Genomic DNA, 21388 nt, shown 5'->3' on the forward strand with positions numbered 1-21388 from the left:
GCCCTCAAGGTCCCAGAAACCAGTGTTATGCCTGAGGAGAACCACTTCCTTCAGAAACCAGTAGACACTACTTAGGCAAACACACAGGGAAGGTACCAGAGAGGAAACGGAAGATGTGGTTGAAGGCTCTGGGAGCAATGCTCCCTACCCGGGAGATGATGCTCTTGCAGGGGCCCCTAGAGGCAACCCAGCCCCTGCAAAGAAGTAGGGGATGTTGTCCTCAATTGGTCACACCAAAATGTGAGTTCTTGGGAGCCTCTCCTCAGTATGGATGAGAATCTAGGAGAAAGTTTTGCTCCTATAGGCTGTGCTGGCGGGTCTCAGTCCCAGGTCTAGTATGGCCTTTCTTCATTAAAGCATTCTTGCATTACTCTTTGTGCCCCCCCCCGTCCTGGTCCCTTCCTTCCTCTTCCTCTCTTTATATCAGAAGTTTGGTGGAAAAGAGAAACAGACCCTCAGCCAGCAGCCTCTAGCCTGGGGAGTCCAGCTCGATACCAATAAGGGGCTAGCTCTTCCTCCCTTCCTCCTCTCTCTCTCTCCTCTCTCTCTCTCTCTCTCTCTCTCTCTCTCTCTCTCTCTCTCTCTCTCTCACACACACACACGAGAGAGAGAGAGAGAGAGAGAGAGAGAGAGAGAGAGAGAGAGAGAGAGAAAGAGAGAGAATTCATCAAAATACGGTCACAGACTTACACAAAATATACCGAGAAACCAACAAACAGATCCAAATACACAACATAAAGAAACTCTCAAAGACAAAAAGCACAAAATGAAGAACCAAACCAAGTGCATTGACCCCCATAATCATAAAGGCACCTAAACATACCCAAACACAGAATTCACTCACAAGCTTACCAACAAACAAATGTAGAGAGACACAAATGTCATATAAACTATGCATGTCCTCTCAACAGCAACAGCTGTTGGGAGGCAAAAAAGCCCCGGCCCTTCCCAGGACTCAAGACCAACTTCAGGCTCCTCAGAAACAAACCCAGAGGATCAGCAGTCCAGATGCCTGGGAAGGGCGAGGAGGAAGAAACGGGGAGGTCAGAACAAAGCAGGTCCTAGGTCAGCAGCTCTCTGAAGGCAGCAGGGCCCAATCCAACCCTGGTAGTACCACACACACACACACACACACACACACACACACACACACACCAGTCCCCCGCAAAAACAAAAAACCTTCTGGTCTCCTTCACTGCTCTGCAGGTAACCCTGCCAGGAAACAGCTAATAGCTGGAGGGCAGAGCCTGGAAAAGGTGGAGAAAACAGGTCTCTCCTATGCCCACCAGGGCTATTTTTCCTTCTGAAATACGACTGTACAAAGCAGACTCAAAAGTTACTTAGCAATTCCCTGTCCAATAAGGGATCTGCATGTGGCAGAGCCTCTGGGACAGTGTCCAAGATGTGCTTCCTTGGGGTCAGGCTGAGCACTGAGATCAACTCTTCAGAGATGCCCAGGACTCCAGAGGCCTGGACCAGCCTCTGATGAAGCTTGGACCCAATTCTCAAGCCTCCCTTCCTTGAGGCCATCACCCAGAGGGCAGAAGCAGGCCTGACTTGGGGAGATGAAGCTCTGATAATGCAGCTCCCAACAGAAGGGTACCCAGGTAAAAACTGAAAAGATAAAGTAGCCAACTACAGACACGCCATGCTTATCAACAGCTAACAAAGGCCCGTGTCCACCCTGCTCAGCCTGTAACCTTGGGAACGAACTCAAAACAAAACGGAAACGAAGTTCCTCAAACCTGAGTGAGTCCCACGAAACAGCACCAAACTTTTAGACTACACTCACTTCCCAGAAGAAGAAAAAAAATCAATTGTCTTTTTAAACCTCTATAGTATTTTGTCAATATTTTTTATTACAGTGGAGAATGTATAAATATTTTATTATAAACCAAAGGCCTAAAATAAACAGTTTAGTAAATAGTTATTACATTACAAGGAAAAACATCTGTGGAAACGGCTTTCCATGTAATTATTCTTGCTATTTTACATTAGCGCTCAACGTGAATTTCTTTGGCACTAATGTTTCACTTGTTCTAAATCTTCATCCTTGTTGCTATTATTAAAATCTTAAAAAGGTGCCAAATCTTAAATGAAGAAAAAAAATGATTCGCTAGAAATTATTCATACCACAGTGAGCCGCTACTAAACCTGGCAGGGGTGCAGTATTTTCGGTGAAATTAACATAAAATATACAACTGCAAATTATCCAGGAAATAGCTATGTTCTTTACGGCATGCTTTTACATTCAGAAAAAAAGCGTTCTCCTTCTCCATCTCGCACAAAGCCACAAACAGCTCCATTCTGGCAAGTTTTAAAGGGAAAGTAATAGATCTCTCAGCAGAGCTCAGGCTCTGGAAAGGGGCTAACAAACACTCACGGGTGGGTCGGCTCTAGGTGAGCACCAGACGATGTCAAGCCCGGACCGCCAGGGCAGAAAAGGCAGAAAAATACAGCCTCTTTCTCTGTCCATAACACAGAATGGATTTCCTTTCCAAGGCCTCAGCCCTTCCTCCTAAACACAAGAAAAACTGTAACACCATGTAAAATGCAAATGTCCCTGTAAATATTTTATAAAATTGTTGCATACATCCCAAAAGCTATAGGTCTTAATTGAGAGCAGGCGATTTTTCTAGTCAATATATGGAAATGGAAAATGCTAATTTGTGTTTTTCTACTTATGAAAGGCCCTGGAGAACAGCAAGCCACAAATGCACTCACTTTAATATTATAAATATAATTTGGCTCCCCCTTTACCATCCCCACTGCCGTGGCTTTTATCTCCCTGTGGCTGCAGGGGGAGCGGGAGAATCGCTTTTGCAGCGTTCGCCAGGGAAGGCAGCCTCGGGTGATGGCAGGGGGCACGGCAGGCACAGGCTGCATGCTTCCCCACCCCTCCTCCTGGGACTGGCAAACAAGGATATAGTACGATTGGGCCACACGCCAGAAAGCTCTGTCCCACCTGATGTGCCCATGGGACAGAAGCCAGAACAGCGGCCAGTTTGGGCCATGTGCATCCCTTGTTCTAAGCTTCACCTGCCTGCCTGAGAGTTGTCTCTGGCTGAGGGTTACCTCTTGTATGTATTGGAGCATAAGCAAGTGGCCAGGGGATGGTCAAAGATTGACGTGTTCAAGCTCCAGAGAGAACAATGCCACTGTCCCCTGGGGAGTGCTACCACCCTCCACCCATCCTCCATCCTACTTGTCAGCCCAGCCTTCTAAACACACCTCACCCTACGACTTCTGTACACTTGAGGCCACTTGAAACTGACCTGGTCCGTACCGAGGTGCGCAGATGCACCAAACACATCTCCACTTGAAAGTTTAATAGGATACAAAAATTGAAAGTCTCGTTAGGTTGATTTTCTGGAGCAACTAGAGTATTTATGTGCGCTGAATTTAATAAAATAATATATTCTTTTATTTTTCCCGTTTCCTCTTACTTTGCTCTTCGTGTGGCGGACAGGAAATTTCAAATTAACCACGTGATTCTCGCCCTGGATCCTTTTGGGGAGCCTGCTGTGTAGGACACACGGATGAGCTGTGGAAGCTGAGCAAGCTGTGTGCTTGGTGTCTCCCGGGAATCCTCAGATCTGCAAGTCTTCAGTTGTAAGAAGTGCTACAAAGCAAAGGGGGCCATGCCTGGCCTCTAATGCAAGGATTAGTTCTTGCCCATTCTTCAACCAAAAGGCCCCAAACCCTTGGTGACTTCTCCAGAAAGACTTCTCCCATCCCAGCCCTTCATACAGTTCGACCCCTCCTTCCCTACTCTATCCACCGAAGTTCATGTTCAGGGGAGTCCAGAGCACCCTGGAAAACCAAGCATCCATACTTTAATCCAATTTTACAGCTTTATAAACAGAGGCTCCGAAAGTCCAATCAACCTGCATAAGGCCACTCAGCAAACGGGTGGCAGAACCCGGTGGGGAGGCTCTTCCTAACACAGGGCTTCGACAACCAGACAACATGGAACCAAGGTGGCCTTTATAGCATAATTCGTAACAGACCCAAATAGGAACAACCTAAACCAAAACCAGTGAAAGGCCACTTTGAACACACTAATACAGAACACTGGAACGCACAACAATAAAAAGGGAGAAAGCACCAGCTTCATTCCAGGTCCCTGGACGGATGCCATGGATGAATGTTGACCTAAGGAGATCAGACCCAGGGTCAGTACACCGTGAGCTCAAGCAGATATCCTGAAACAGGCCAATAGTCACAGTGGAAGACTCAGAACGGCAGCTGCCCTCAGTGGGGGAGGGAAGGAGAGTGGTCTGGTGCCAGGTGTGTGAGCTGGTGACGTGGATACACCTGGGTACTCTTACTGCATCAACCTTGGCCTCTACTCAAAGGAAGACCTTCCAGAGTTGGAGGTAACAATGACCCGAAGGTGGGGCAGGCACCTCACCAGAAAGAACGAGTCCACACAGCCCTACAAGATACCCCAAAAGCTAATCCAGCAAGATCAAGAGTCTAGGAACCTCTCTAAACCAGAAAGAAAAATTCCAAGTAACTTTTTGGCCTCTATGTTCCAGTAAGTGCCAAGAGAGACCCTCTAACTGTGGAGACAGGGCCCAGTGGGGCGCTGTGAGCTGGCCCCCCTCTTGCGGGGAGCAAGGAGGTAGCTGGTGACGTTTATTACCCGCCTGCAGCGAGACTGACCGCAGGCCTCCTCTGCCTACACTGAGCCATTAGCTGGTAATGGCCCCAGAGGCTCCCGGCTAGGCCCGGGCTGTGCACACTTGCAACACCAGTGACACTAATGACCGCCACATTGTGCAGATAAATCATCATTGCTCAGAAGGGGCCCCGGCTGGCTGGCGGTCTCCGAGCTTCATTTCACGAATTTTCCTAATACTCAGCTGCCTTGTGAGGGTTCTGGGGCAGACAATCATCTTCAGATTTCTCTAATGCAGTGTTGTAAAGAAGGGGCAAAAGGAGAAAAGGCTGGGGGGGGGGGGGGACATCAGCCCATGCCACAGAGGTATACGGTGGGGGAACTATGGTCTGGAGCAGAATCCACGTCTGGGATTCCTTGGGCATCCATGCAACACATCAAAAATGGTGATCCAGGGACCACTGCCAGTCCAAATCAGAATTCCCCAGTCCAGGAGGCTCCAGGATTCACAGAGCAACGTGGCATGGCAGTCAAGGCCATAGATGACCACAGTATCTGGGCTCCAGCCTAGTACTGACACCTGCTGGCTGTGTGGCCTCCAGCAGGTCCCTTTACCTCCATATTTCCTATGAACAAAATGGGGAGGTGTGGGTGAGGATGCAGAGCTCAGCACCTGATACACAGGTGCTATCTGCGGCTAGTATTACCATGGCACGTGTCCTGCTAAAATTCAAGGGACAGATAGCAATGGCCACTGTACAATACCTGATCTCTGCAGGTTAGGACTTGAACTCTGGGTCCAGGGCGGGGGGATGCTCACAGTCACAAGGTTCACGGGAATGAGCAGCTCTGCGATCATAGGAGAAGCACTCTCTGGAAATGGGCAGTGTGCATAGGCTCCACAAACCAGTACAGGATATGTATGAGGGGGTTGGGAAAGCTCCAGGTTTACCCCAGAGACCTGCTGACAGAAGTCACCTTCAGCCTTAGGATCAAGAAGTCACACTAGAAACCCAGGGGCATCTGGAGAACAGCCTCAGTCCACCCTCCTGGGGGAGGGAACAGAAAGGTAACCTTGGGCATAAACACAGACTCCTCAGGGCCCATAGGCGCTGTCCCCTCCTCCCCGCCCCTGCCTAGCACCCACTCTTCTCTATGGGTGACCGATCCCTGCACTACACCTCAGTCTGGCTGTGGAGTCAGTCCACTTCCAAGTTCAAATCAATTCAGATCTCACACACACCTTTATTCAATTACTGTTTTATCAGAACTGAATTTCCTTTCCTTCTTTTTCTTCTTTTGTTTTTCAAGACAGGTTTTTTTCTGTGTAACTGTTCTGCTGTCCTGTAACTTGCTTTGTAGACCAGGCTAGCCTCAAACTCAGAGATACCTCTGCCTTCCCAGTGCTGGGATTAAAGGCGTGCACCACACTCAGGTTTAAATTGTATTTATCTATTTATCAATCTCAATCTATTTATTTATTTGTCTATCTACTTAACATGTATGAGTGTTTTACCTGGATGTATGTTATATCTGGTGCCTGAGGAGTCCAGAAGAGGGCATCAGATCCCCTGGGACTGAAGTTAGACAGTTGTGGGCCACCTGATTGTTCTGGAAACTATACCCTAGGTCCTCCGGAAGAGCCATCAATACTCTTAACTGCCGAGCCACCTCTCCAGCCCCAACCAGGACTCAGTTTCTAATGTTATTCCAAACTCAGAAGTGTCAACTTTCCGTCTACCAGAGACACTCCATTCACAACCTCACTCTGTTCAGGCTCCAAAATGACCAAAGAAGAGGCCAGAGTCCACATCATTGATGCCTCTGCCCGGAAGTTCTCCCTGACCACTCTAAGACACCTCCTTCTGAGCTGCCTGAATGCTGGCCCTTCTGAAAGCCCATCTCTCCCAGCTTCACAAGCTAACCGCCAGCTCTCAGTCCTACCACAGGCCCTTAGCGTCAGGCAAGTTCACGAGGCCACCTCATATGCTCTCCAACCCCAGGAGCCAGCTGACGTGGGGCAGAGGTCATAGGGATGCCCACTGCCCAGTGCTGGGGCAATCAGGAGGCAGGTCTGCTTACCATGGCCTGTATAGGGAGGTTCAGGTGGAGTCAGTGGTCCCATGAAAACAGGGGCATTCAACCCTCCCCGCCTGGCAGGAGCGTGGCCCAGTCTGAAGACTGGAACTGCACGAGTGCAGCCTACATGCCTGGTGCGAACCGAATTCCTTCTCATGGGCTGTGCATCTCCAGCATCCGGGAATCACTCCTTGCTTGATTCAAAACCAGGTCAGAGAAAAGTGGCTCTCATTTCCGGAAGGGGTGAGCGGGCCTCCCGGGGAAGGGTTCTGCAAAAGTCTCCAAACCGAACGTGAGAGACGAGTGGGAACCAAGCCTCATTCCCTTGGTGGCCCCACAGCTGCCAAAATTACTGACAAACTGACCTACAAAGAGTTTCTATTTTGTGAGCAAACCCCAAAGGTTAACAGCAGAGCCGCTGGCAGGCAAACGGCACCGCAGAGAGAAGTCTCTTCAGCAGCTCCAGCACGGTGCCCGGGCACTAAAGTACCAAAAGGAGGAAAAAAATCCACAGCCATGAAAGGCAGGGTCCCAGGCCACGGCCAAAGGGCAATGCTATCTCTAAGATCTAGACAACTGCGATTATCAGGACTGCCTAAAAAAACCAAGATGAAAACCGTTCTCAGCCTGCACACATGTATTGGGGAGACCTACCGTTCAAATCGTTGCACCTCAATTTAACACCAGCCTGTGGACATGCCACATAGGTGACACATTTCTCCAGGAAGTTAGATACAAAGTCCAGGAAGTTCTTGTACGTGGTTTAAAACACCACCATCTTAAGCTATTCCAGGGCCCCACGTAACTCCATGTTTGGGGATGCTCGGACCACGCCAGTGCACGACCTTAGGAGAATTCATCCCTTAACTGTTTACATGAGAATGTCACGAGGTACTCAGCCTGCCTCCATCCTCACCTTGCAAGCTGCATTTTATGGCTGGTGGGCGCAGAGGCAGGGCTAGGGACAGACAAATGCAGAGGTGCATGGTCATCAATGCAGGGAAAACTTTAGGCAGAAACAATGCCAGCTGAGAGGAAGAAGAGGAGCTGCACTCAGGCTTTGGTAATGGGAAAACAACCAAAAGTGGGTCAGAGAATAATACACACGACAGTCAGGCAGGACCCTGGGCTTCTGTGCACTCCCCACTCCACTTGCCTTCCACTTGGATCTTGAGGAACACTAAAACCCATTGGCTCCCATCAATCTGCTGGGCCAGATGGGAAAGTGTCCACCCTGGGCACAGGAGCCTGGGGTCTCAAAGGCTGAAGGCTTCTGCAGACTGCCCACCAGGATAGGCTGACACACATGTGTTCCAGGCCTCTTAATGGCAGGAAGGACAGAGCAAGGGGGTCCAGAGCAGACTTTCCCGACCTTAACTGTGGAATCTACAGAATGCTCATTTAAGAGCAGAGCTCCCCAACCACACCTCTCCACTCTCCGGGGACACCTCTCATCCAGCGGCCCAAGGGCACCGGCATGAAGCACAGCTGTGATTTCAGACGTACCTGCTGGCCTCATTTCTGGAGTCTCTCAACAGCGTCAAGGTTCCCAGTGAGCCTTCAGCCAGCAACAGCAGGTGTGGTATGGCCCAGAATCCTCCAAACCTCCCCATGACACAAATCCTGGAGGTGGGGCAGGTGATTGCACAGACTCCTAGGGTCCTCCCCCGGAAAGCATCACTCACAGGACGATTTTAGTCCTTCGCTGAATGAATAAGTGAGATCACAAATGTGAAGTGACCACTCAAGAAGCAGTTCATCTAGAGAAGAGGAGACAGAACTTGGTGGTGTCAAGGGTGGTCTGCATTCGGTCAGCTGTGTGACCCTGGGCAGGTGTTTTTCCTTATCTGGCTCTCACTTCCTTGGCTTTGGTGGAGTACAGAGACCATGCAAACACTGTTCCTAACACAAAGAACACCCAGCTCTCTTCCTGGAGACAGAGCCAAGCTTCCCTGCCTAGAGCCACTCTTAAATAGAGAGGGGACACCCTCGACCACCCATCAGGAAAGTGAAATGGTAATTTCCACTAAGTGAGGCCTATCAACCTCCCTTAGCCCTGGAAAGCTGTGAGGTGAACAAGGAGCGCTTCTGCTTACTCACCCCTCAGCATCTAGTCCCTTTCCCTGTTAAATAAACACATTCTCAAGGCCAAGGCAACAGCCGACAGGTAGGAGATATTCAACCTAGGGTTGACTGACAGGCGTCAGTTCCCAGCCACTGCTTCACAGTAGCCGCCAGACGGCGAAAGGCGGGCAGATGTTCTAATGACACCTCCCCAAACTGCCTGATGCAAAAAGCAAGAGAAGATTGATCCAAGGGGGATTTCAGCCTCCATGAGCACACCACCCCTAGTACAGGGTGCTCAGGGAAATTGAGGGCTGTGAGTGGTGTGGAGGGCTGTACCTCAGTCGCGTGCACAGCCCCCATTGCTGCTGCAATGAATTCAGCCAGAGCGACCGTGCTCCAGAAGAGCCCTGTCCTCTGGCATCAGGAGCAGAGCAACGCCAAGTTCATTCCTGTACAGGTTCACTCTTCAGCAACGTGGGCCTGAGGGCTGAGGGCTCAAGTATCAAGGGATGGCCTGCATGCTGGGGTTCAGGAGGGAACTCGGAGTCCGGGAAGACAACAGTGTTTAAAGTACTGTAACCGAAGTCCCAGATCAAACACTGGCCCTATATGACTGCCTGGCACGTGTGCCCACAGGGCCCTAGGACATAAGAAAACCAAGAGATATCCTAGCTACCTGTCTGCTTTGGTTGAGCAATGCCTTGCTGTCCCAGAAACAGGTTTCCCAAGTCTCCAGGCAGAGATGGCACAAGCCACCCAAAGGCCATCTGACTGGCCCTGAGCAGTGATCATTCATTCATTCATTCAGTGGGGTCCCATGGGGAGGGAGTCTGCTCACAGCCAAGAGAAGGACGGTCTACCTCTGAAGGAGAGGCAAGACATCGCCCCAAATGATCTGCCCTACCACACTACCCTCCCTTTCTTGGCTAAACAGGTATTAAAAGTACTCCTTATTAGAAGACAGCCTTCACTCAAGGGGTTTTATGGATGCTATACTGTGAAGGGTCCCTCTCTGCTCCCTTCAGCCTGTGTAGGGTGATGATCAAGCCATAATTTCAGACATGTAAGATGACAAATCAGGCTGACTGGACGGAGAACCTCAATTTCCATATCCTTTAATTATCAGTAAAGACCCTTCACTTTGGTTCACTGAAGCTATGGATGTTTGTTACTGCGCATGCTAACTAACATATGAGAACCCAGTCTTGACTTGGAAGCCACTTTGTGCCCGTCTCTTGCATTTCTATCTGTCCCCAAAACTTCAAAGGCACAGCGGGCAGAATCCTTTCCCTAGAAAAGATGGGCCGAGAACAGGGTTGTTTCAGTCCAGCGAAAGTACAAACAAGACTGCTTCGGAACAGGTCTGTAATTAATTCACACATTTGACTGCTAAGTCCAGAAATATGTTCATGTTCACAGTGCATTTGATGCTTCGAAAAACAATCTGTCACCTGCTCATTTGCCTAGCAGTTTCCGAAGTGTCCTGACTCCAGTACCTACCCAAGTGCTGTCTGGAGCTGCAGGTTCCTCGGATGATACCCTGGGGATGAGAGAGGGGGCTGAGGATGCTCAGCTGAATAAACAGTGCCCGTGCAAGAGCTGTCCCTGTGTGAAGGGACAAGACAACCAAGTAGCCCATGAAATTCTAGTATTCCTCTTTCCAAGTCCCACAGCAGCTTGCAACCCTCAGCTCCAGGGCCTAGAGAGCTCTCCTCACCCTCTAGCGCCTACTTCAGTGATCCTGAGGCCCAGCCCCCAAACAGCGAGAATTTGCCTTGCATCTGGCTCAGCCCAGCAGCTGTCCACCTCAGCTCCCAGGATAACACCAGAATGTGAAGGACAGTTGGTGGGAGAAAGAGAAAGACTACATGGGAAGCACAGGCAAGGTCTCTACCCCCCACTTCATGCTGGGCACTGCTGAGCCTGGTTTACAGTGGCGGCGGCCAGGGGTCTACACAGCAGACCTTTCTCCACCTCTGTGGAGGACGAAGGAGAGGGAGGGGCTGGAAGCTATCCTGCCTGTGTCTTGGTGCCACTATTCTTCATGAGTCCTTTGACCCAGGCTAGCCCAGGAGTAGCTGTGGAATCAATGTTTCTGAGACACTGCTGACACTCCTGACAGCCTGCTTAGCTTCTAGATCTTTCCATGGACAGAACACCTTCGGGCTAAGAATTAGATACTGTATCAGGAAAACAAGAGAGACCACCAGAGGCCACTGGACATTGGAACCCAAATAAAGATACAAGGCAAGGATGCTGAGCTTCCTTTTTGCCTTGTATACCTCAGGCTTAGAGTTGGAGAGACTGGGAACTCAGAAACATACACTAAGTTTTTAAAACTTTTTGTAATATATACATATATATACATATACATATAGGGGTTTCTGTTGGCAATGTTTAATGAGGCATCAATACGCTCTACATCTCGCTGTTACAGTGAGGTCAGGAGGAGGCCAAGATGCTCCTCCTACTGAAAGCAACCAGCCATAGCGAGGGACTTCCACCCACTCTCCTAAAGACACCGGAAGCAGGATGAAGGAGCTTTATCACCACTACAAGACAGCGGTTGAGGCTTAGCTGGGAGGCTGTTAACGCTACCACCGTGCCTGGCTATAAGATGGTACCTGCGGCTAAGCAGTGGCGTTGCACGTCTTTAATCCCAGCACTCAGGAGGCAGAATCAGGTGGATCTCTGAGTATGAGGCCAACCTGGTCTACAAAGTGAGTTCCAGAACAGCCAGGGTTACATAGAGAAACCTTGTCTCAAAACAAACAAACAAAAGATGGCATCCAGACCTCCCCTTCCCTACAGTGCAACAGAAAAACTCGGGTGAGACATAAGGTCTAAATAAGAGCCAGGGTTTCAGCAGATAATCCAAAACATAAAGATTTCAATCAAAAGCCATGCACCTTCAGTGCTCAGAGGCAGAGCAACACGAGCTCAGCATGCACCAGCCCTTATATTCGCCACCCAACACCACAAAAAACAACAGCAACCAAAATAAATAAGTAAGTAAGTAAATAAATAAATAAATAAATAAAACAAGCCAGGAAGATCTCAAATTGAATGAAAAACATAATCAGTACATGCTTTCATTGAAATGATAGCCATGGTAGAACTAGCTGATCAAGAATTTAAAGAATCCACTATAAAAGTACCAATGGTTACCTTTGAAAACGTGCTTATGAGTAAGATTATATAGACTAAGTAGGTTATATATTTAGAAATATGTATGTATACATATATGCATGTAACACCAGTTAATGGATTTGAAAAAGAGAAAGGGGTGGTATATGGGAGGGTTTGGAGGGAGGAAAGGGAAGGGAGAAATATTTTGTGAACACCCTTAAAACAGGAAGTCTCACCACAGGCATAGATACAAAGAGGAACGAAGCAGAGCTGGAGCTGGCTTAGTGGCTAAAGGGTTTGCAGCATAAGAACCTGACTCTGGGTCCCTGGCAGCCACATAAAAAGGCAGGCGCAGTGACAAATGTCTATAACCCCATTGCTGGATGTGGGAGTAGGGGACAGGAGGATTTCTGGAGCCTGCCGGCCAGTCAGCCTAACTATCAATGAGTCCCGGTCTCACTGGAAGGCCCTGTCTCGAAAAATACAGTGGAGAGTGACAGAAGACATCTGACCTCAACCTCTGGCCTTCACACATGTGAGCACACACACACACACACACGTATAAACGTGTACACTATATTTTGCACACACAAAATGCAAATAACAAGAAGCACTGACTAGAAAGCTTAAAATAAAAACAAAGTGAAATCTATTAAAAGTCAATGAGAGAGAGAACTTAACAGTAGGAGTCAGAGAAGGGAGTCTATGAAACAGAGGGCGGAATGGCTGCCAAAAGAATGACCCAGTCTAAACAAACAGCACCGAGTAATGGATATAACAGAGATTGCTGCAACTATAAAATCTGTGTCATGTGATCCAAATTCCAGAAAGACAGAGGCACCTCAGGGGAGGAGGGATGGACTTTGAGGTTGTGAGCCACTGCGGTGAAAAGCAGGGTGGAGTTCATGGCAGCAGAAAATGAGATGATAGCCATAAGTACAGAGTCTGGAACAAGGGCTGGGCTAGGACCCTGAAGGCCCATCTCCCAGCAACCCATTCCTCCAGCAAGGTTCTGAGTAAAACAGCACCACCAACTGGGGACCAAGTGGTCACACACATCAGCCTGAGCAGGACATTGCACACTCAAACCTCAAGAGCATCTGTGCATCACTAAAGAATAACCCAAAGAAATCCACACCAAGACCCATCTAGCTAGGGACAAAGTGTGCCTTGCCCAGGACAGCTACACAACAGCTCAGGACAGCAGACGTCTCACTAGCAGCAATGGAGGTGAGGAGGAAGTGGCACATTGCCAAATATTGGAAGCAAAGGACCTGTCAACCTAGAACCTCCATTCAGTAAGAGTCGAATGGAGACAGCCCCTGACAGAGGAACCTAGGAAAATGTGTCCGCAGAGGCGGATGTCCGCTGAATGACTGAAGGAAGTTCTCTAGGCAGAAAGGAAATGACCAAAGATGGGTGGTTAACAAGGGAGGGATGCTGGGGAGACAGCAAGAAGCATACGTGACTTTTTTCTTCTAAATGAGACTGGACACAAAACAAGAAGTTACATTAACACTGACAGTAATTCCAGAAATACAGAGAATAAATAACTAAGGTGATTAGAATAAACAGGGGAGGCAGTGTTTTCTGCATTTCAGCTAAACTGGTAAAACAACACAAACGGTATCTGAAAATGCTATGCATATAATTTAATACCTACAGTAATGATTCTTAAAAACACGCAGGAGTTAGGGAGAGGGTTCAGTTGTAAAGAGCCTACCATCCAAGCACAGGGCCCTGGCTTCAGATTTCTGGGGTTTGGTGCCGGCAATATGGCCTAGCTGAATCTATAAGCTCAGTGAGAGACACTAACTCAAAAAACTAAAGTGGAAAGCAATGGAAGATACCTGACATTGACCTCTGAAGGATTAAGAGTTCAAAGCAAACCTGGGCTACATAAGCAAGCAAGCAAGAAAGGAGAGAGGTAAGGAGGGAAACCGGGAGAGAGGGAGGGAGGGAGGAAGGGAGAGAAAGAGAGAGAGAGAGAGTCATACACATAATCACGATAGAATATAACTAGAGATTAATAGTGCAAAGATAAACTCCAAACACTTGTATATTGAATAATGTACTTCCATATAATCATGAACTAAAGAGCACATTTTAGGCAATTTTTAAATTGTATCTAATTAGAGTTTAAGAGACAGCTGGGTGGGTAAGATTGCTTACCACGCGAGCATGAGGACCTGAGTTCAAATCACTAGTGCTCACATTTAAAAGTCAGGTATGTATTCCTGATATATGTATGTATGCCTGTATTCCCAATGTTACGGGGGTTGGAGGCAGTAAGACCGCCAGGGATTGCTGGCCACTAGCCAGGCTCCAGTTTCAACAAGAGACTGTGTCTCTCAAAAGAATAAAGTAGGGAGTGACAAGACAGGACACTAGAAACCCACCTCTGCCCTCTGCATGCATACACACAGGTGTGTAAATAAACCACACACACATACAAATAAATAGATAAACTAATTAAAATAAAACTACAGCATGTTAGGAATCTGAGAAGCATGGCAGAATCAATGCCAAGATGATAGCAAGAGCTCAAAAAAGATAAAAAGTCCCAGATCAACAAACATCCGTTCCAAAACCTAGAAAAACAGTAAAGCCTTAAGCAAGCCGAAGAGAGGGAATAACACCGATGAGATCAGAAATCAGGCAACAGAAAACACAAAATTGAAAATTAATTAACAAACAGTTGGTTCTTTGAAAAGATCAATAAAATTGACAAACCTCTAACAAGACTGAGAAATAAAGGGGTGTGGGGGAGGGGAACAGGCTTACAAATTACCAGCATCAGGCATGAATGTAAGGCTATCTTTATGGACATCAAAAGGATAAGGGAACAATGCCAATACAGAAAATTTAAGAATTAGATGAAACAAACTAACTTCTTGAAAAATAAACTACTAAAACTCACATATTATGGCCTGATTTGAATAGTCCTATACTAGCAAAGAAGCTAAAGTATTCATGATTTAGCTGGGCAGTGGTGGTGCATGACTTTAATCCCAGCACTTGGGATGCAGAGGCAGGTGGATCTCTGTGAGTTCGAAGTCAGTCTGGTATACAGAGAGAGTTCCAGAACAGGTTCTAAAGCTACACAGAGAAACCCTGTCTCGAAAAACCAAAAAGAGAAAAAATAAATAAAAATGAACTGTGCTCTCCCGGAAACAAGGGTATCTATTCCACCACTCTTACTCAACACCATCTTGCAAGTGCAAGCCAAAGAAATAATACAAGAAAAGGAAATAAAAAGATATAGATAAGGACCAATAAAATTCCCCAATAGACAACATGACTGGTTATTTCAAAAAGAAAAAAGAAAAACCCACAAACTCTAAAACATAAAATAAAAATCAGATAGCTATGCTAGTTGAGCAAATTCTAAGGAAAACAAAACTGCACTCAAAGAACCATCATTGCCACGTATAGTGTCATATGCCTGTAATATTAGCACTCAGACAGTGGAAGCAGAAGGATCAAGAGTTCAAGACCAGCCTGAGCTATCTATATACATCAAGACTCCATCTCAAAAACATAATGCAATACACTACAATATACACAATATGATATATAAAATACACAACAAAATAAAATAAACCATTACATTTGTCAATATGGATAACAAATATTTAAACACCAAAATTAAAAATACAACTTATAATTGCTAAAAACAAAAACAATAAACATTTAAATAAATCTATTTAAACCCACACAGGTATCATACAGTGAAAACTAAAAAAATATTTTGAAAAAAAAATCAAAGAAGATCTAGCTAAATGAAGGGAAGCACTGTGTTAATGGGCTGGGAAACAGAGCAGAGCCCAGAAGACAGCACTCCCCAGATCAACATACACATGTAACACAACTCTTATCGAAACTACAGAAGAGGGCTGAGAGACAACAGGCAAGATGCTGTCTCTCTCGGAGGCTTAAGTTGTTCCCAGCACCCACATCAGGCCACTCAAACCCTGCCTAGAACTCCAGCTCCAGGGGCTCCAATGCCCTCTTCTGACCTCTGTGGGCACCCGTACACACGTGGCTTTTATTTACACACAAAAAACACATAAATAATAAAGTATAAGGTCAGGTGGTGGTACACCTTTAATCCCAGCACTCAGGAAGGCAGAGACAGGAGGATCTCTGTGAGTTTGAGCCCAGCCTGGTCTACACAGTGAGTTCCAGGACAGTCAAAGACAGAGAAACCCTGTCTCAAAAAACAAAAACAAAACAAACAATCGAACAAGAGAATAAATACATTTTAAATTACAGTAAGAATTTCTTTGTATATAAACAAGGTTATTCTAAGATTTATCTGAAAAGCAAAGAAACTGGAGAATCTAGAATAATATTGAAAAAATGATTTTTAAGAGAGGATCAGTCTATTAATTTTAAGATTTAAGCCAGGCATGGTGATACATGTCCTTAATGCTAGCACTTGGGAGGCAGGAGCAAGGAGATCTCTGATTTCAAGGCTAGGCCAGTCTATAGAGCAGGTTCCAGGGCTACACAGAGAAAGCCTGTCTTGAAAAACAAAAACAAACAAACAAAAAAGAGATTTACTCTATAGTGGCAGTAATCAAGAGTGTCACTGACAAAGGAACAGACACACTGATCAATAAAACCCAGAAATATACCCCCAAATTAATCCAAACTGATACGTTGATCACAGTGGTTCTCGCCACAGCTGAGTTGTGGGGTTCCCCCAGCTCAGTCACCCTATACTTCTCTTCGACTGTCTCATAGCTTGCGGGGAAGTCTGGCATTGGTGCTCAAGAAGATTTGGGAATTATGGCTCAGGGTCTGAAGGATGGCCTGCTGCTACTCTGGCTCAGTAGCCTCCCAGTATCTTCTATGTGCAAGGCAGTGTGCCCTGCCTCTTATATCTCCTTTAACCAGCCTAATGTGCCTAAGAGACCCCGACAGGTGGGTGCGAGAGCCGCTGCACATTGACCCTACTGTATGCTGTCACAGAAACGGATGCCTTACTAGAATGCTTGCTCCATTGCTGGAGATGATGACTCCAGAAAAGGAAGATTATGTCATCTACAACAAACAATCAGACACGAGTAGCTCAGGACCTTCGGAGGCCAGAGGCTCTCCTTTGGTGCCAGGGCAGAAGTACATGCCCCACTGCTGGGGCAATGAGCTGTCACCTGCACCACAGAGACTACCTGGGAAGAAGGGCAGTAAAGGAAAGCAGAGCTGAGATCGGTGAGGTAGGGTTTCGGGCTTGTGGTGGGGTCATGGGAGCCTCTAGATTCAGCCACACCTGAAGTCTGTTACCCACATATGCCCAGACTTGGCTAATCACCTTAAGATGAGCCCAAGCCTCTGCCTGCATAAGCCTTGCTCTCACCACCGTGGCCTTTATTGCACTCCGCATCTAGTAAGGCTCCATTTTTTGGACTATTCACGGCTTTGCACACTGAGCAAACTTTTGATACTGACATGTAGATTTAGTAAAAAAATCTGCAGAACAGACTCAAAGAGCTAACTTCCTAAAGGACCCTGCTTAGAAAAGCTCCCACTGTGCCCCAAGTTCTCACCGGGCCCAGGCTCACAAAGTCATACCGTTCATCCTTAGGGATCTACTCCCTGTCTCTCCAGTTCTGTGTCCCAAGGTATCACTGGAAAGACGCCCCCACAGGTACAACACTACAAGGTCAATCACTAAGGCAACCGAACTGCTTCAGGGACCCGCCATGTGTCCCCCACTAGTCCTCAGAAGCCCACGAAGAAGGGAGACATAGCCGGTGTCCAAAATCAGTATAAGGCTCTGATACCAACTGGGTACTCAGGACTCAGGAAGCCACGCTCTGAGTGACCACTAGCCACCGGATCCTTGATGGCTCTCTCTATCACGCTAAGTATCAGCACGAAGTGAATTCAAGGGAAATTGAACCAAGCGGTATGATGGCCACAGAGGGCATTCAATCAGCTCAACATTATAGGCTACCAAGCCCATGGGGATGTGTGAGAAAGAAGGGATGGACATACTTCATGAGCTGGTCCATGCAAGATGATACCAAGCCTGTCTCCATCATCCAGTAACAACTTTGTGGCTACTGCCTCCTGGCATCCATCCTGCCACTTCCCTTTCCTGCCGGTTCTCCCTCTCTGGGCTGCTAACACCCTCCAATTTCACCTTCTGAGAATGACTAACACTTCCTGGGACGTTCAGATGTCCCAGTTCCTGCTTCTCATCCTCTTGTCTTAGCTTGGGACCCAGAGAGTGCAGGGGACACTGTGCCCCTCAGCTCCTTCTTCTCTGGGCCTCTCCCAGCCCCGTTTGCACCCACAACACAGTGACACCTGCTGCCAAGGCCAGGCTACCTCTCTGTGGTTCGCCACACTGAACCAGCACTGTTCCCAGGGAGACCCTCCCGTCTGCCTGAATGGCATGTGCCCCTCACACTTTGTGAAGATGCCTCTGCTGTCTGGACTGATGCTCAGATCCACTTCTTGCACCTAGCTTTCCTATTAAACTCCCCGCACAGGGATCCACAGCCGGATGCCAACACTCGGACCCAGCATCTCAGGCAAGCCAGCTCACGCATGCGCTCAAGCACATCAACTGTGTGAGGAGACTGTGAAGAGGACTAGGGAGCTTAGTCCTCAGGCCTGAGTTCAGACCTCTACCTTGCAATTCTACACACTCCTCAATTTCATATACGGAAGGGGACAGTAACAGAACCCCTGGGTTACACCACAGGGTTTGCTGCGTAAGCATACACAGACACCGAAGCCTGCCATTTGGTAAGTCTCACCAGACGTACCTGGTCATTGCCAACTATTTTGTCAGCCCTAGAGTTCCTGTTCTAGAACAACACTCTTCTCTATATGTCATTCAGGAGCAGGTCACCCGGACCTCTAAGTCACTCCTAACTTCTTCCCTATGCCCAAACTCAGCACCCTCACCTCTCCCCCTACCTCACGGTTCTCTTCAACTATACCCTGGACAAATTCAGCCTCTCTTTCCACCCGATGTCCCTGCCACCTTTCTTCTCATCCTTGGACACTCTGCTTAGATACTGCCAACTCTAGGAAGCCTTCCTGGCACACTCGCATTGACCAACACAGCCCATACCTGAGGCTGGTGACATTATGGTAAACTTGAAGTATCAGGTGCCCAGATGAACGAACAGTTCCTCAGAACATGCCCAGAGGATTTAACCAGGTTTGTTGGATGTAATGTTACAAGGTTACTAATAGGGGAAATCCCAATTGTACACCTCTTTCCTCTTCTTGAAAACAACACACATACATACATGCACACACATACGCACACACACGCGCACACATGCATACACACACATACCAGGAAAGTGAGAATCTGAGGGTCACACCATTGGAAAGAGTCAGAGTGCTGACCAACAGCTTTCTAGAACACACTAACAGGGAAGCCAAAGGAAGCCAAGGAAACTGAGTCCTGCTTGCTCTCTTCTCTGCCCGAGCTGTGATAGCTTACTGGCTGTCTGTTCAGACTTATTACTGTGGCAGAACAATTCCAAAACCCAAAATACAGTCTCCAGAGAAGCAGACATTTTATCACATACTGAGGGGAACAGAGGCTCAGGTCTGGCGTTACCAGAATCAAAGGCGCCATTACTGAGCCTGGCAGGGAGCCCTTTCCTTTTCCTTTCCACGCTAACCTCTTCGGTTTGATTTGAGACTTTCGTATCTCCCTGGTGCGAGAGAAATCTCACTGGTTTCCACTCCAAACTATTCCCCCTGGACCAGCCAGGACTCTCCTCCAAAATGCTGTGGGCTGGGCCCACAGGGGGTCCCAGACTTCCAGAGAGCAGCAAGAAGGGTGGGCTGGTGTCTTCAGGTACTCAGATACATAACCAGAGATTCATATTCTCTCTCTCTCTCTCTCTCTCTCTCTCTCTCTCTCTCTCTCTCTCTCCCTCCCTCCCTCCCTCCCTCCCTCCCTCCCTCTCTCTTTCACACACACACACACACACACATATACATACACAGTACACAGAGACCCCCTGCAGATGGATTACCTATTTGTATACCTAGGGAATGGCTAGGAAGCCAACAGTACGGTATGCTTAAGTCCCGAGCAGAAGCCATTTCTAGCCCAGCCCCTGATAGGCACCCAGGGACAGGGGCCAGCAGGACATGACTAATGTCCCTGGGGAAAGCCTGGCCCTGCCTAGCTGTCCTCCAGAGAGCCCATAATCATTGTCCAAGGACACTGAGGACAAACAATCCTCAAGGACTATCCCTTCCCAACTTGACTTCCTTGGGGTTCCCCCAGGGGTCTATGAGGCCCCGAGTAAGGATATCCAGAGGTCCAGGGCCTAGTAACCGCCTTAGGTCACAGCAAGTTTCCTATCTTGAGAGTAAGTTCTCGGAGCCTTCATCCTGCCTGTATCAAGTGCTCCATCCCAAAGAAACAAAAGAGAAGATGACTCCAAAGAGTCAAGAAGCAGCCAGCTTGCCAGGACAATTGGTTTCTCAAAGATCTTTATATGCCCATTGCAGGCACCCAGCCCTGTGGTAGCATGGGCTTTCAAAGATGACCCTGTATTGAAAGGCTTCCCAAAATCCTTGTCTCCAGCAGATCCAAAGTCCCACTGCCCCAGCAGCCCTGGGAGGGATACTAGAAAAATGCCCCTAAGGAGAAGCATCCTCAGCCACCCGAGTGCCCAGCATATACAGGCAGTAAAGCCACTCTGCGCTTGCACCCCTCTGCTACCAAACGGCTAGTTTACCAGCCCCAGGGGAGTTCTCCAGCAGCTGGGGCCCCAGAGGAGACCTGTCTCGGCCCCCTACGTGCCCCGATTTTACTAGAAGGCTGCCAAGCTGAACATTGCCATTTCCACCCCCAAGTCCCCTTGGTTCGGCTGAGGGCAACTGTTACTCAAGCCGGCTCCAGGGCAGCCACTCCGGACTCAGGCCATTTAGCAAGAGTCCCTAAGGACTCTGGGCCCAACAGATTTATTAGGACTGCAGAACCAATCCTACGTCACGGCTCCTTGCTCAGGGCTTATATGCTCACAGGACTGGCCAAACGTCATCCTGTCCACTAGTGCTTGCCTCCAACCCCTGGGGTATAGGGATAGGATTTTGTACTCGTCCCACCCTGCTCTCTGCCTGCAAACACGGCACTCTGCTCAATCCTCCTAAAATGCTCAGCTCTGTCCAAGTCACAGGCCACTCCAAAACCTTCGATGGCTCCCTGGTGTTTTAGATCAAGCCTATATGCACAGACTGATGACTGGGGACACAAATGAGCCATCCTGCCCCATGCAGCACCCAGCCTACCCCAGTGAGCCTGCAGATCCTGGGAGGACACCTGCCTACTCTTCTTGCCCATGGAGAACAGCCGCTGTTTGCTCCCATGTGCTGTGCCTGTGCGGAGAAGGAATCCAGATGCTGCCTCTTCTAAAATTTCAAGAAAATCCAAACAAAACATCGGGCAAGAGGATGGATCAGGTTGAGCAGTGGACCCAGCCTAGAATGTAAGTC

General features: G+C 48.1%; 1 protein-coding gene across 5 annotated transcripts in view; it reads right to left on the reverse strand.

Annotated features, from left to right (window-relative positions):
- The window catches only part of Znf423 (zinc finger protein 423), a 299505-nt gene that overhangs the window by 89387 nt on the left and 188730 nt on the right, over nt 1-21388 (reverse strand). The gene's annotated exons all lie outside the window — the stretch shown is intronic.

This window comes from Microtus pennsylvanicus, chromosome 6 (assembly GCF_037038515.1).
Source record: "Microtus pennsylvanicus isolate mMicPen1 chromosome 6, mMicPen1.hap1, whole genome shotgun sequence".
Lineage (NCBI taxonomy): Eukaryota > Metazoa > Chordata > Mammalia > Rodentia > Cricetidae > Microtus > Microtus pennsylvanicus.